The 11,537-nt window shown below is 37.5% G+C and overlaps 1 long non-coding RNA gene across 1 annotated transcript; it reads left to right on the top strand.

Moving 5' to 3' along the window:
• The first annotated feature begins 6,179 nt into the window (after positions 1-6,179).
• LOC118817588 lies at positions 6,180-6,894 on the top strand. The gene is made up of 3 exons (XR_005008033.1): positions 6,180-6,203; positions 6,313-6,335; positions 6,438-6,894. It is a non-coding gene; the product is annotated as an uncharacterized LOC118817588 (long non-coding RNA).
• Positions 6,895-11,537: the final 4,643 nt, after the last annotated feature.

Raw genomic sequence — 11,537 nt, 5'->3', positions numbered from 1 at the left:
TTTCTATGAGGCCATCAAGCCCCTACAACTCATCCAGAATGCAGCAGCGCGGCTCGTCTTCAGTCTTCCTAAGTTCAGTCAGGTCACTCCACTGCTGAGCTCCCTTCACTGGCTTCCTGTAGCTGCACGCATCAGATTTCAAACCCTGATGCTTGACTACAAAGCCAAAAATGGATCAGCCCCTCTGCACCTAATGGCAATAGTCAAAACACGAACTCTACCTTGAGCCTTTCGAGCTTTGAGTACAGCTCGGCTTGACCCGCCATCCTTCGAGACGCGTGGAAGACAAGCATCAAGACTTTTCTCTGTCCTGCCACCCAGGTGGGGGAATGAACTCCCACTGGCTGTCCGAACAGCAGAGTCTCTCAGGGTCTTCAAACGCAGACTGAAGACACATCTCTTTATACAGCACTTAAGTGAGCACTGAGTTAAGTACTTATTGAAATGTATTGTACTGCACTTATTACAGTGTATTGTGCTATGTTTAATTGTTCCTTTTCTCTGGGTATCAACATGGGCTTTGGTTTCTAGCAGTATCTGAGCTCAGGACTGGCTTTCTCTCTGAACGACTTGCAACTAGCAAAGATACTTTTTGCTTTTAAGCACTTTTTGTAAATCGCTCTGGATAAGAGCGTCTCCTAAATGCTGTAAATATAAATGTAAATGTAGTCAGTGGCCTAATGGCGTTTCATCACTCAGCCGCCTTTAATTTTTTAACAATATGATTCGCCCCACTACGTTTGGAAGTTTGGTGCCACCCCTGATTATAACTGTCTGCAAAAAAGAAAACAAAGTTAACGAAGGAGGGGTGAAAAATCTTGCATTGTAAAGTATCACATGATGGGTAATGTGAGTGTGTGTGTGTCTTACATATGGTGTGTATGATCTACGTCCTCTGAGTTTGAGTTTCTCAGCGAAAGGCTTTATTTATCCCTTTAAACTCACTCAGACCTTCATGTTTTCGATCACTAAGCTCAGTAAAGCTCCTCATGTAAAGTCTTCCTTTATGTTTTATATTAGTGTCTGTGCAGGTTAACTTAATGCTCTAATTTGTCAGCTGAATGTTCTCATTTTATGCAAAAGTTCTATGTTACTGTGAGAAATGCTGGGTTCATTCGTAAATACAGGGTGTCCCAAAAAAATTGACATCATTTTATAGTCTAATAACAGCCAATTCTCCCTCAAATGATCTCAAATTTTAACAGAATGTGTAAAAACGAACCAAGTTTAATTTTTAATGTTTTTTTTTTCAGGTTAAAGAATGGCGTTCACTAGAAATGAAAAGGCATTTTGTGTGTTAGAATATGCTCGAACACAGTCAAACAAGAGTGTGCAGCGTGCATTTTTGAAAAAATGGTGGCATTCCCCTTTAAGTTGTCAAGTGACTCTACATGACCACTGGCTTTACTAAAGAACCCTTGAAACCCCCGTAGCCCATCATTATTTATGATTTCTTTAATATCTAGCATTTTTACTTAAAGACTGATAAAGGATGTCTCTGTATTTTTGTACACAGAGTTCCTTGAACAGTAATAAACTAAAATGAGGTGAAAATGATGCATGATTGCATTTTTGTTTCTCACTTCTGCTTTTTACCACAGTGAATGAAATGGAAGTTGTGGTGTGGCTGTGTTTCACTCCTCTGCTCTGTTTTCTTGGTAAATGCCACGGTGAGTAGTTTTCACTTTCTCATGTGTATATTATCATTCCGGAGGCTGTTATATATGACATTGTTCTATGTTACACTTCTGTAATACAGTTGTTGCTACAGTTTGAAATAAAAAACAGTGACATTAATTTCCCTTCAAAGGAAATCTTGTTTTTCTGACTGTTCAGTGTTTCTATTCACTTTTGACTGTTATTTTGAGAAATTAATCTGAGAGTTCATATTGACTGCTGTGTCTGCTGTTATTAATAAAGTGAGCTGGATTAAGACTAATGGCTAAAATTTGAAAACTGTTTTCCTCAAACTTTTTCTTTTTGTTTTTAAGGGCAAACTCAGTTCATTTATGCAGCAAAGGAAAAAGTAGAGTTGAGATGTGAAACAAAGAAATGGCAAATAAGCACAAAGTCTGATAACAGGATTGACCTGAACTGCTCACAGTGTGACATCAGGATTAAGATTGTCGATGACAATGATAAAATGAATTTTTGCAAAAAGAAACATTCACAGCCAAAGCGTGTTTGTAAACTGAAAGTAAAGAGTGGATTTGTTGCCTGTGTTAAATCTCTGGATTCTGGATTCTTATATCCATTCAAAACATCTCAAAACATCATCCATTTATGCATATTTGCTGCTCCAAATACACAAAGTGAGTAACTTTCCGTTCTCTGTGTTATCTCACTTTATGCAAAAGTTCTATGTTACTGTGAGAAATGCTGGGTTCATTTGTAAATACAGGGTGTCCCAAAAAAATTGACATCATTTCATAGTCTAATAACAGCCAATTCTCCCTCAAATGATCTCAAATTTTAACAAAATGTGTAAAAACTAACCAAGTTTAATGTTTAATGTTTTTTTTTTCAGGTTGAAGAACGGCGTTCACTAGAAATGAAAAGGCATTTTGTGTGTTAGAATATGCTCAAACACAGTCAAACGAGTGTGCAGCGCGCACTTTCGAGAAAATTCAATACAAATGCACCAACTGGAGCTGTGCTGGACACAAGACATGCTACAGCGTGTTTGGCAGGAGCTGGACTACCGACTTGACGTGTGTCGTGTCTCAGACGGTGCGCATATTGAACATTTGTGTAGCTTTGTGAAATCGGTTATAAAATCTACATCCCTCTGAATTTCTTGTTCAAATTTTGATAAATAAATCTTGTATTGTTCAACATGAAACCTATTTAATTTCGTTTGCCAGGACATGTAGTTACTCAGATATTCACATCTCAAATTATGTCAATTTTTTGGGACACCCTGTATATCAATATGTCTTCATTATCACCCACACATACAGTAAATGCTTCATTGCTGTGATTTGCGGCAGACAACAAGCTACACACTTACAAACATGTTTCTTAAAGGGTTCTTTAGCAAAGAAATTGGTTCTATATGAACCTTGAACATTCAAAGAACCCTTTGCATGATTGAAGGATTGTTTCCATTGTGAAGAGGTTCTTCAGATGGATGGAGAATGTGTTGTTTATGGTTCTATATAAAACATTTTTGAAAAGGGTTCTATATAGCACCAACAAGCATTCTTCCAATGTTACAAGCTTGATCTCCTAACAAGAGAAGAACCTTTTTGGTGCTATAAAGGACCATAAACAACACATCAGAACCATTTCAAGAACCATTTCACGATGCAAAGAACCCTTTAATCATGTAAAGGGTTCTTTGAGTGTTCATGGTTCTACATAGATTGATAAAAGCTTTATTATTACCTTAGATGACTTTGTAACATCTAAAAAACAATATTAGGCCACCTTGGAGTTCAGAACTGACCTCTTTCTCAGCACAGATTTTCTCTCTTTAAAGCTCAGCCTATATATATTATATAGATAATTGTTGCAATGCTTTCACAATACTAATGTTATTTTGTCATGTCAGTAAAGTTAACATGAACTTGAACTTATGAAATATGTAGTCAGATATGTGTATTTATATGTGAGTGCCATTCACTCTGGGACAGTGGTTGAGCACTAAACCACAACCTTTTTGCATTGCAAGATTTCTTTACATGTTGTAATCACATAGTTATAATCAGGGTCACCAGAACCATGGTGGTGAGTGGGCATTTGACCCCACCAAAAGGACTGGACGATGCCCCGCGAGTTCAGGACGTGACATAAAAAGTTCTGCTTTCCCTAAACCCTAAACATAACATAGTAATACATTTGAAAAATAAGTAACCATCATGTATTTTCTGTAAGGGAGCTTTAAAAGGTATTAAACTCTTCAGATGTCTGGTTCCCATCACTACCACTGTGAACAATTCTGACTCGGTAAGTTTCACTGGAACTGAGCACTTGACACCAAACCACTCTGAATGACTTTGTTTAAATCTATTAAACTATTTAATTATGCAAGAATTCTAAAAAATTGGTGGAATTCACCTTTTAGTTATCAGGTGACTCTATATGACCATTGGCTTTACTAAAGAACCCTTGAAGAACCCCCTTTTTTAAAAGTGTAGCCCATCATCGTTTATGATTTCTTCATTATCCAGCATTTTTAATTAAAGACTGATAAAGAATGTCTCTGTATTTTTGTACACAGAGTCCCTTAAACAGTATTAAACTAGAATGAGGTGTAAACAGGAGAAATGAATAGGAAGTTAATCTGCCTGATTGCATTTTTTTTTTCTGACTTCTGCTTTTTTACCACAGTGAATGAAATGGAAGTCATGGTGTGGCTGTGTTTCACTCTTCTGCTCTGTTTTCTTGGTGAATGCCATGGTGAGTGATTTTCACTTTCTTATGTGTTTATTGTCATTCAGGTGGCTGTTATAGATAATTTACTTCTGTAATATAGAACAATGTTGTTATTCAATTGTTGCTACTGTTTGAAATCAGATACAGTGACATTCATTTCCCTTTCAAAGAAAATCTTGTGTTTTTGCCTGTGTTTCTGATTACTTTTACTGTCATTTTAAGAAATAAACTGAGAGTTCATATTAACAGTTTGTCTGTTATTGTTAATAAAGTGAGCTGGATCAAAACTAATGGCTAAAATTTGTAAGTTGTTTTCTTCAAACTTACAGTAATTCCTTTTTCTTTTTAAGGGCAAACTCAGTTCATTTATACAGAAAAGAAAAAAGTACAGTTGAGATGTGAAACAAACAAATGGCAAATAAGCACAAAGTCTGATAACAGGATTGACCTGAACTGCTCAGTAAAATGTGATCACATTGAGATTGAGCTTGATGATGATGATGGTGGTGAACTGAAATTTTGCAAAAAAAAAAAACATTCACAGCCAAAGCGTGTTTGTAAAGCGAAAGTAACGAGTGGATTTTTTGCCTGTGTTAAATCTCTGGATTCTGGATTCTTATATCCATTCAAAACATCTCCAAACGTCATCCATTCATATATAGTTGCTGCTCCAAACACAAAAAGTGAGTAACTTTTCATTCTCTTTATTATTTTTGTATCACTACAGATGTTGATATCACTGTTGAATACACTGTAAATAACACCAGATTATGTATATAGTCATTCATTCAATCATCTAATCATTATCCTTTATTTAATTTCATTTCATTTTATTTCTTCTTTACTTCATGTCTCATTTATCCTTGAATATCTCTCAGCAGTTCTGTGTGCTCGTCTGCTCTATTTAGTTTGTTACATGTCAGATCTGTGTGCACTAACTGAGACAAAGTGTAACACACTGCTCTTTTCTCCCTGCAGTAACATCCACACCTGAGGACACATCTTCACTGAAAGTAACTGAAGGTGAATCAGTGAGTTTAAACTGTAGTTTCACCTTCACACAAGAATATAATGGGGTGCCATTTGTTGTTTACTGGATTAGGACTGTTGGACAGAGCAGCACCTGTGTGTATTCTTATGATTATTCCCTGTATGAGCCGGTCGTGCTCGGTCACCACTGCACTGTGCAAGAAGAACTGCTTAACAGACTCTCGAACCAAACCAAAGAACCGAACAGTCACAACATCAGGATCAGTGAAGTGATGGAGTTAGACAGCGGTCAGTACCTCTGTGCTGTACAAGTGCACCCAAATAATAGAAACACTGCTAAAAAAGGAAACTGGAAGGTGATACAAAAAGTTACAGTCAGTGTTCACAAAGACAGAAGACCACAGCCAACCATGACCACTGTGACTCAGACAACAACTGAGGAGACAACAAAGAAAACAACTGGTGAGTTTGCTCTGAACTGATTATATGTATGTATCATAGGGGGGATATAAAAGACCCCCACAGCCAACCTGTATTATTTTATTTCTAACTGCTGATGTTTTCACTGTTGTCTCTACACAGATCATGATCGTCTTAAGCCCTTGTATGTAGCAGTACCCATAATACTGTGTCTTCTGCTGATTGTCTTGGTCGTGTTTATAAGAAAGAAGTGCATCACTTCACAAGGTAACCACACTGTGAACAAATAGCTCGACAAACATGTAGTTCTCTGTGTTTTTAACTGACCATTTACTATTAGACATTTGATATTGTGGTCATTTACTATATATTTAACATATTTTCTTTCATACAGGATGTCAGACTTTACAACAAAGGTGAGCTGTCACAGTTATATTTATCTTCATTTTACGTAGACATGATTTCCATAATTGCATCAACTGTTACTCATTTCTGTTACACCATGTTTTCCTTTGATTGCTGCAGAGAAGAAGCTCCTAACATGGACTGTAAGTGTGTCAGTGTTTCAGTCGTGTCATCTTCTTCCTCTTTTCCGTGTTCAGTCGTCTCTGTAATGCTTACTGTATAATCTTCACTCATGCTACGTGCAGGTTCTCCATATGCTGTTGGAAATGGTGAGGAGGGGACGTTCTTTGGATCTAAGACGGCTGATCCAGGCCGTGAAGAATCCACACCATCTATTGACCCTTATTTAGTTGTTAGACTCAACAGCTTATATGAATCTGGGGCTTCAGATCACAGCAGACATATTTAATCCAAAGCTGCTGATCTGTGTGTGTTAAAGGCGCCTCAGTGCAGCAGCTCACATGCTGAAACACTGTAGAGGAGAACGCAGAGTAACGGAGTGGACAAGCTTGTTAAATAATGCTTTTTGCAGATTCTGATAGATCACCAGTCACATGCAAAAGTTTGAGCACCCCTGGTATTTTAGGCATTTTAGGTTTTTTGCGAAATTTAGTGCACAATTATTAGTGCCTTTGCTGAGTTTAACATATTGGGCTGAAAAACATAAAAAAAATGTGGCATAACTTTTACACAAAGGTCCAATATGGTAAATTCTGCAAATAAACAGTAATTGTGCATTAAAATGTGAAGAAACATGTTCTGTGTAAAGGATGTGTTCACTTATACTCATTTACAAAATGAACAAAACATGTTATTTGACCAGGGGTGCATAAACTGTTTAATACAAATGTTGCATATGACTATATGCATTTTAAAAATCTTTTTCGCTTTAAAGAAGAGATATTACTGCTTTTTTTTAAATGTGTTTACAGTTCCCTCTGATTTTTAATGCCTAATTCAAATGACACCTTAATTTAGACTTTGCATGATGTTGACATTTGTAAGAGACATTTAAGTAACACATTCTTTGCTTTGAATGTTACAGGTTGGATGTTGTATCTTTCAGTAAAGATTTAAACTTTAAGCCTGTCTCTGAATATTATGGGAGGAACCTGTTAACATAGCTATATGCCCAGCTTGCTCTAGTGAGGACAGAATATGGTCCAATTCACCCACAACGAGCCTGTTAACGTCAGTAAAAAAGAGTCTACTGACTACTTTACATCATTTTCCTACACGTTCCTGTCAATCAGGGACGTCTGAGTGAAAACTGCGGAGGTGATGGTGAAAGTATGAAGGCTAGTTGGGTGTGTTTGTCACATTTCACATGGACAAGATTTCACATTTCAAACATTGTACGTTGCTCCCCCAAGACAAAAAAGCACAGTAGTGTTGAAAGCATTTGTGATTGATATTTTTAGGCTGAAAAGCCATTATGACCCACCAGATGGCGCTGCTGCTTAAATAAAGCTACTCATTCAATCCCTACCTGGTACAGCAGGTGGCGCTGCCACACCACTGTTGACATGCAGCCTACTAAGGATTTCACTTTCTTTCACAGATTAAATCTGGCAAAAACTAATAATTTAAGTTTAATTATTGCTGATTGATTTCCAACATTGTCCTATCAACAATTTAGGAGCTGTGTAACAAGTAATGCAGAGCAAAAATATTACTTTTTCCATTTTTAGAGTTTTATGAATTCATAAAGAACCAGAACAGTAAAAAACATCAGTTCCTAAGCTGATAGATGGACTACGAAGTTTCACTGCAGCTCTGTGACTTAGCAGATTTTAGACCTCACACTTCTGTAGTGTTTTTTCTGGTATCTATTTTATTTTTCAGCTATTTCAGTGCAGTAACAATTTCCATATTTTAGTGTGTGGTTGAAGCTCCTCTACACACCTCTGTTCATCACATGAGAGTTATTTGGTCAAAAGATCTCCATGATATAATAAGTTTTATTTTTATAATAAGACATATTGACATATATTTAGAGAAACACGTAAGATATTATTGGAAAAGTCAGTATTCACAATTATGTAGCATATCAAGTTTTGACCATTTTTAAATTGGATTTCAGATTGTTTCACTGTACAGCCTTTTTCATAAAAGTGTGCTATTACGTGTAAAATAAATCGCTAAACTAAAACACCTAAACACTTATATTTGCAACATCTTGTGGTCTAACATATGGTGAGTAAAAGAAAAGGTTGTGGTTTAGTGCTCATTCACTGTCCCGGAGTGAATGACACTCACATATACATACACATATCTGACTAGATATTTCTCTGAAGTTCATGTTTGCTTATTGACATGACAACATAACATTTGTATTGTGGAAGCATTGCAACAATTATCTATATGATAAAAGCTAAAGAAAAGATTTTGTGTGTATATATATATATATATATATATATACATATATATATATATATATATATTCACTCAAAAGAGGCCACTGCGTCGGAGCGATGAGGTAGGCACCAGACAGCCGTCGCAATGTTTAACCTCTGTTTGCAACTTCTGGGTGCATACCCCCGTACCCCTTCATGTGTCTGGCAGAAAATGGAGATCACTTCCGGCATCGCATGTAATGCAATCAATTACACGTACGTCAAGGTATGTAGTGCATTTTTTCGGTTTGGATCGCTTCATCCTAACGGGAATTACAACAGAATTTTCGGGGCCTCTTTCGAGTGAATCTCCCTGTATATAGCTGTAGGAGACGCTCAAGCCATCTGAACGTTTTTACTTCATAGTTTGCCACAAACAGAAAACAAATACTTTTAAGATTACATACATCGACTTACAGCCGATTTGGTCAGACTCTGAAAATGAGACTACACTAAATTCCCAAACTGTCAGTTGTTCTGTGTGGAGCTGGAGAACGAACTGCTGGCTGTGCAGTGAGTGAGCAGAGCTCGTTACTCTCACATAGCAACAAGCTGCTTGTTAAGGAACTATAATTTGGTGAAGGAACTGCAAACATTAAAACATATTAAACGCCGCGTTCACAGCCCAGTTTATTAATTTATTACTTTATTTATTTAACTGTTGTATAAAAGCAATAAAACACTCAAGGTTGTGTGTTACCGCTATAACATCACGGCTGTGATTTGGTCACAGGCACGAGCTGAAGGCAAAGTGCCATAGATCATCACAGTCATGAAGTTATTTGTGATAACACACGACCTTGAGTGTTCGATTGCTTAAATATACACCGATCAGGCATAACATTATGACTGCATACTTTGTTAGCCCCCTTTTACCCTGTTCTTCAGTGGTCAGGACCCCCATGGACCCTCACAGAGCAGGTACTATTTGGGTGGTGGATCATTCTCAGCACCGCAGCAACACTGACGTGATGGTGGTGTGTTAGTGTGTGTTGTGCTGGTACGAGTGGATCAGACACAGCAGTGCAGCTGGAGTTTTTAAACACTGTCCACTCACTGTCCGCTCTATTAGACACTCCTACCTTGTCAGTCCACCTTGTAGATGTAAAGTCAGAGACAGTAGCTCATCTGCTGCTGCACAGTTTGTGTTGGTCATCCTGTAGTCAGTGGTCACAGGATGCTGCCCACAAGACGCTGCCCACAGGATGCTGTTGGCTGGATATGTATGGTTGGTGGACTGTTCTCAGTCCAGCAGTGACACTGAGGTGCTTAAAAACTCCAGCAGCACTGCTGTGTCTGATCCGCTCAGACCAGCACAACACACACTAACACACCACCACCACGTCAGTGTTACTGCAGTGCTGAGAATGATCCACCACCCAAATAGTACCTGCTCTGTGAGGGTCCATGGGGGTCCTGACCACTGAAGAACAGGGTAAAAGGGGGGCTAACAAAGTATGCAGAGAAACAGATGGACTACAGTCTGTAACTGTAGAACTACAAAGTGCTCCTATATAGTAAGTGGAGCTGATAAAATGGACAATTAGCATAGAAACAAGGAGGTGGTCATAATGTTGTGCCTGATCGGTGTATATATATATATATATATATATATATAGATAGATAGATAGATAGAAAGATAGACCGATAGATAGTTGAATGACTCCCATACACATGACTGGCTGCAGTGGACCCCACGGGCGCAGGAAGCGTGGGGCAGATGCAGCCCCCCCAGATTTTAGGACTGCAACTGTTAAAAATATGAATACATTTTAGTGTTTGGAATGTATTTTGTCATGGACTGCAATTTATTTGATAAGTATTTCAAACTTGTAAAAATACATTTCCATATTTTTTATTTTCCATACGGTGAATGACACTCACATACACATATATGTATCTGGCTGCATATATGACCAGATATTTCTCTCAAGTTCAAGTTCATATTTACTTTATTGACATGACAAAATAACATTTGTATTGTCGAAGCATTGCAACAATTCTCTCTCTCTCTCTCTCTCTCTCTCTATATATATATATATATGTGTGCTGAGCAAAAGCCTGTGCAGAGACAGAGGTCAGTTCTGAATATAGTTTTTTACATGTTAAAAAGTCATCTAAGGTAACGATGAAGCTTTTATCAATCTATGTAGAACCATGAACACTCAAAGAACCCTTTCCATGATTAAAGGGTTCTTCGCATCGTGAAATGGTTCTTCAATTTGAGGAGGATGTGTTGTTTATGGTTCTATATAGCACCAAAAAGGTTCTTCTCTTGTCATGAGATCAAGCTTGTAACCTTGCTGGTGCTATATAGAACCCTTTTCAAAAATGTTTTATATAGAACCATAAAGAACACATTCTCCATCAATCTGAAGAACCTCTTCATGACAGAATCAATCCTTTAATCATGCAAAGGGTTCTTTGAATGTTCATGGTTCATGGAACTATTGTCTTCCTTTAAAGAACCATGTTTGTAAGTGTGTAGCTTGTTGTCTGCTGCAAATCACAGCATAAAGCACTTATTGTATGTGTGGGTGGTAATGAAGACATACTGATATATTTATGAATGAACCCAGCATTTCTCACAGTAACATAGAACTTTTGCATAAAACGAGAACATTCAGCTGACAGATTTGAGCATTAAGTTCACCTGCACAGACACTAATATAAAACACAAAGGAAGACTTTACATGAGGAGCTTTACTGTGTGATCTTAGTGATCAAACAAATGAAGGTCTGAGTGAGTTTAAAGGGGTAAATTAAGCCTTTCACTGAGAAACTCAAACTCAGAGGACGTAGATCATACACACGATATCTATTACACACACACTCACATTACTGATCACATGATACTTTACACTGCAAGATTTTTCACCCCTCCTTAACTAACTTTGTTCTCTTTTTTTCCGACACGTATAACCAGGGATGGCAACAAACTTTCAAACG

Source organism: Colossoma macropomum, unplaced genomic scaffold, assembly GCF_904425465.1.
Source record: "Colossoma macropomum unplaced genomic scaffold, Colossoma_macropomum, whole genome shotgun sequence".
Taxonomy (NCBI): Eukaryota; Metazoa; Chordata; class Actinopteri; order Characiformes; family Serrasalmidae; genus Colossoma; species Colossoma macropomum.
Note: the sequence above shows the minus strand (reverse complement) of the source record. Positions and strands in the feature narration are given on the sequence as shown.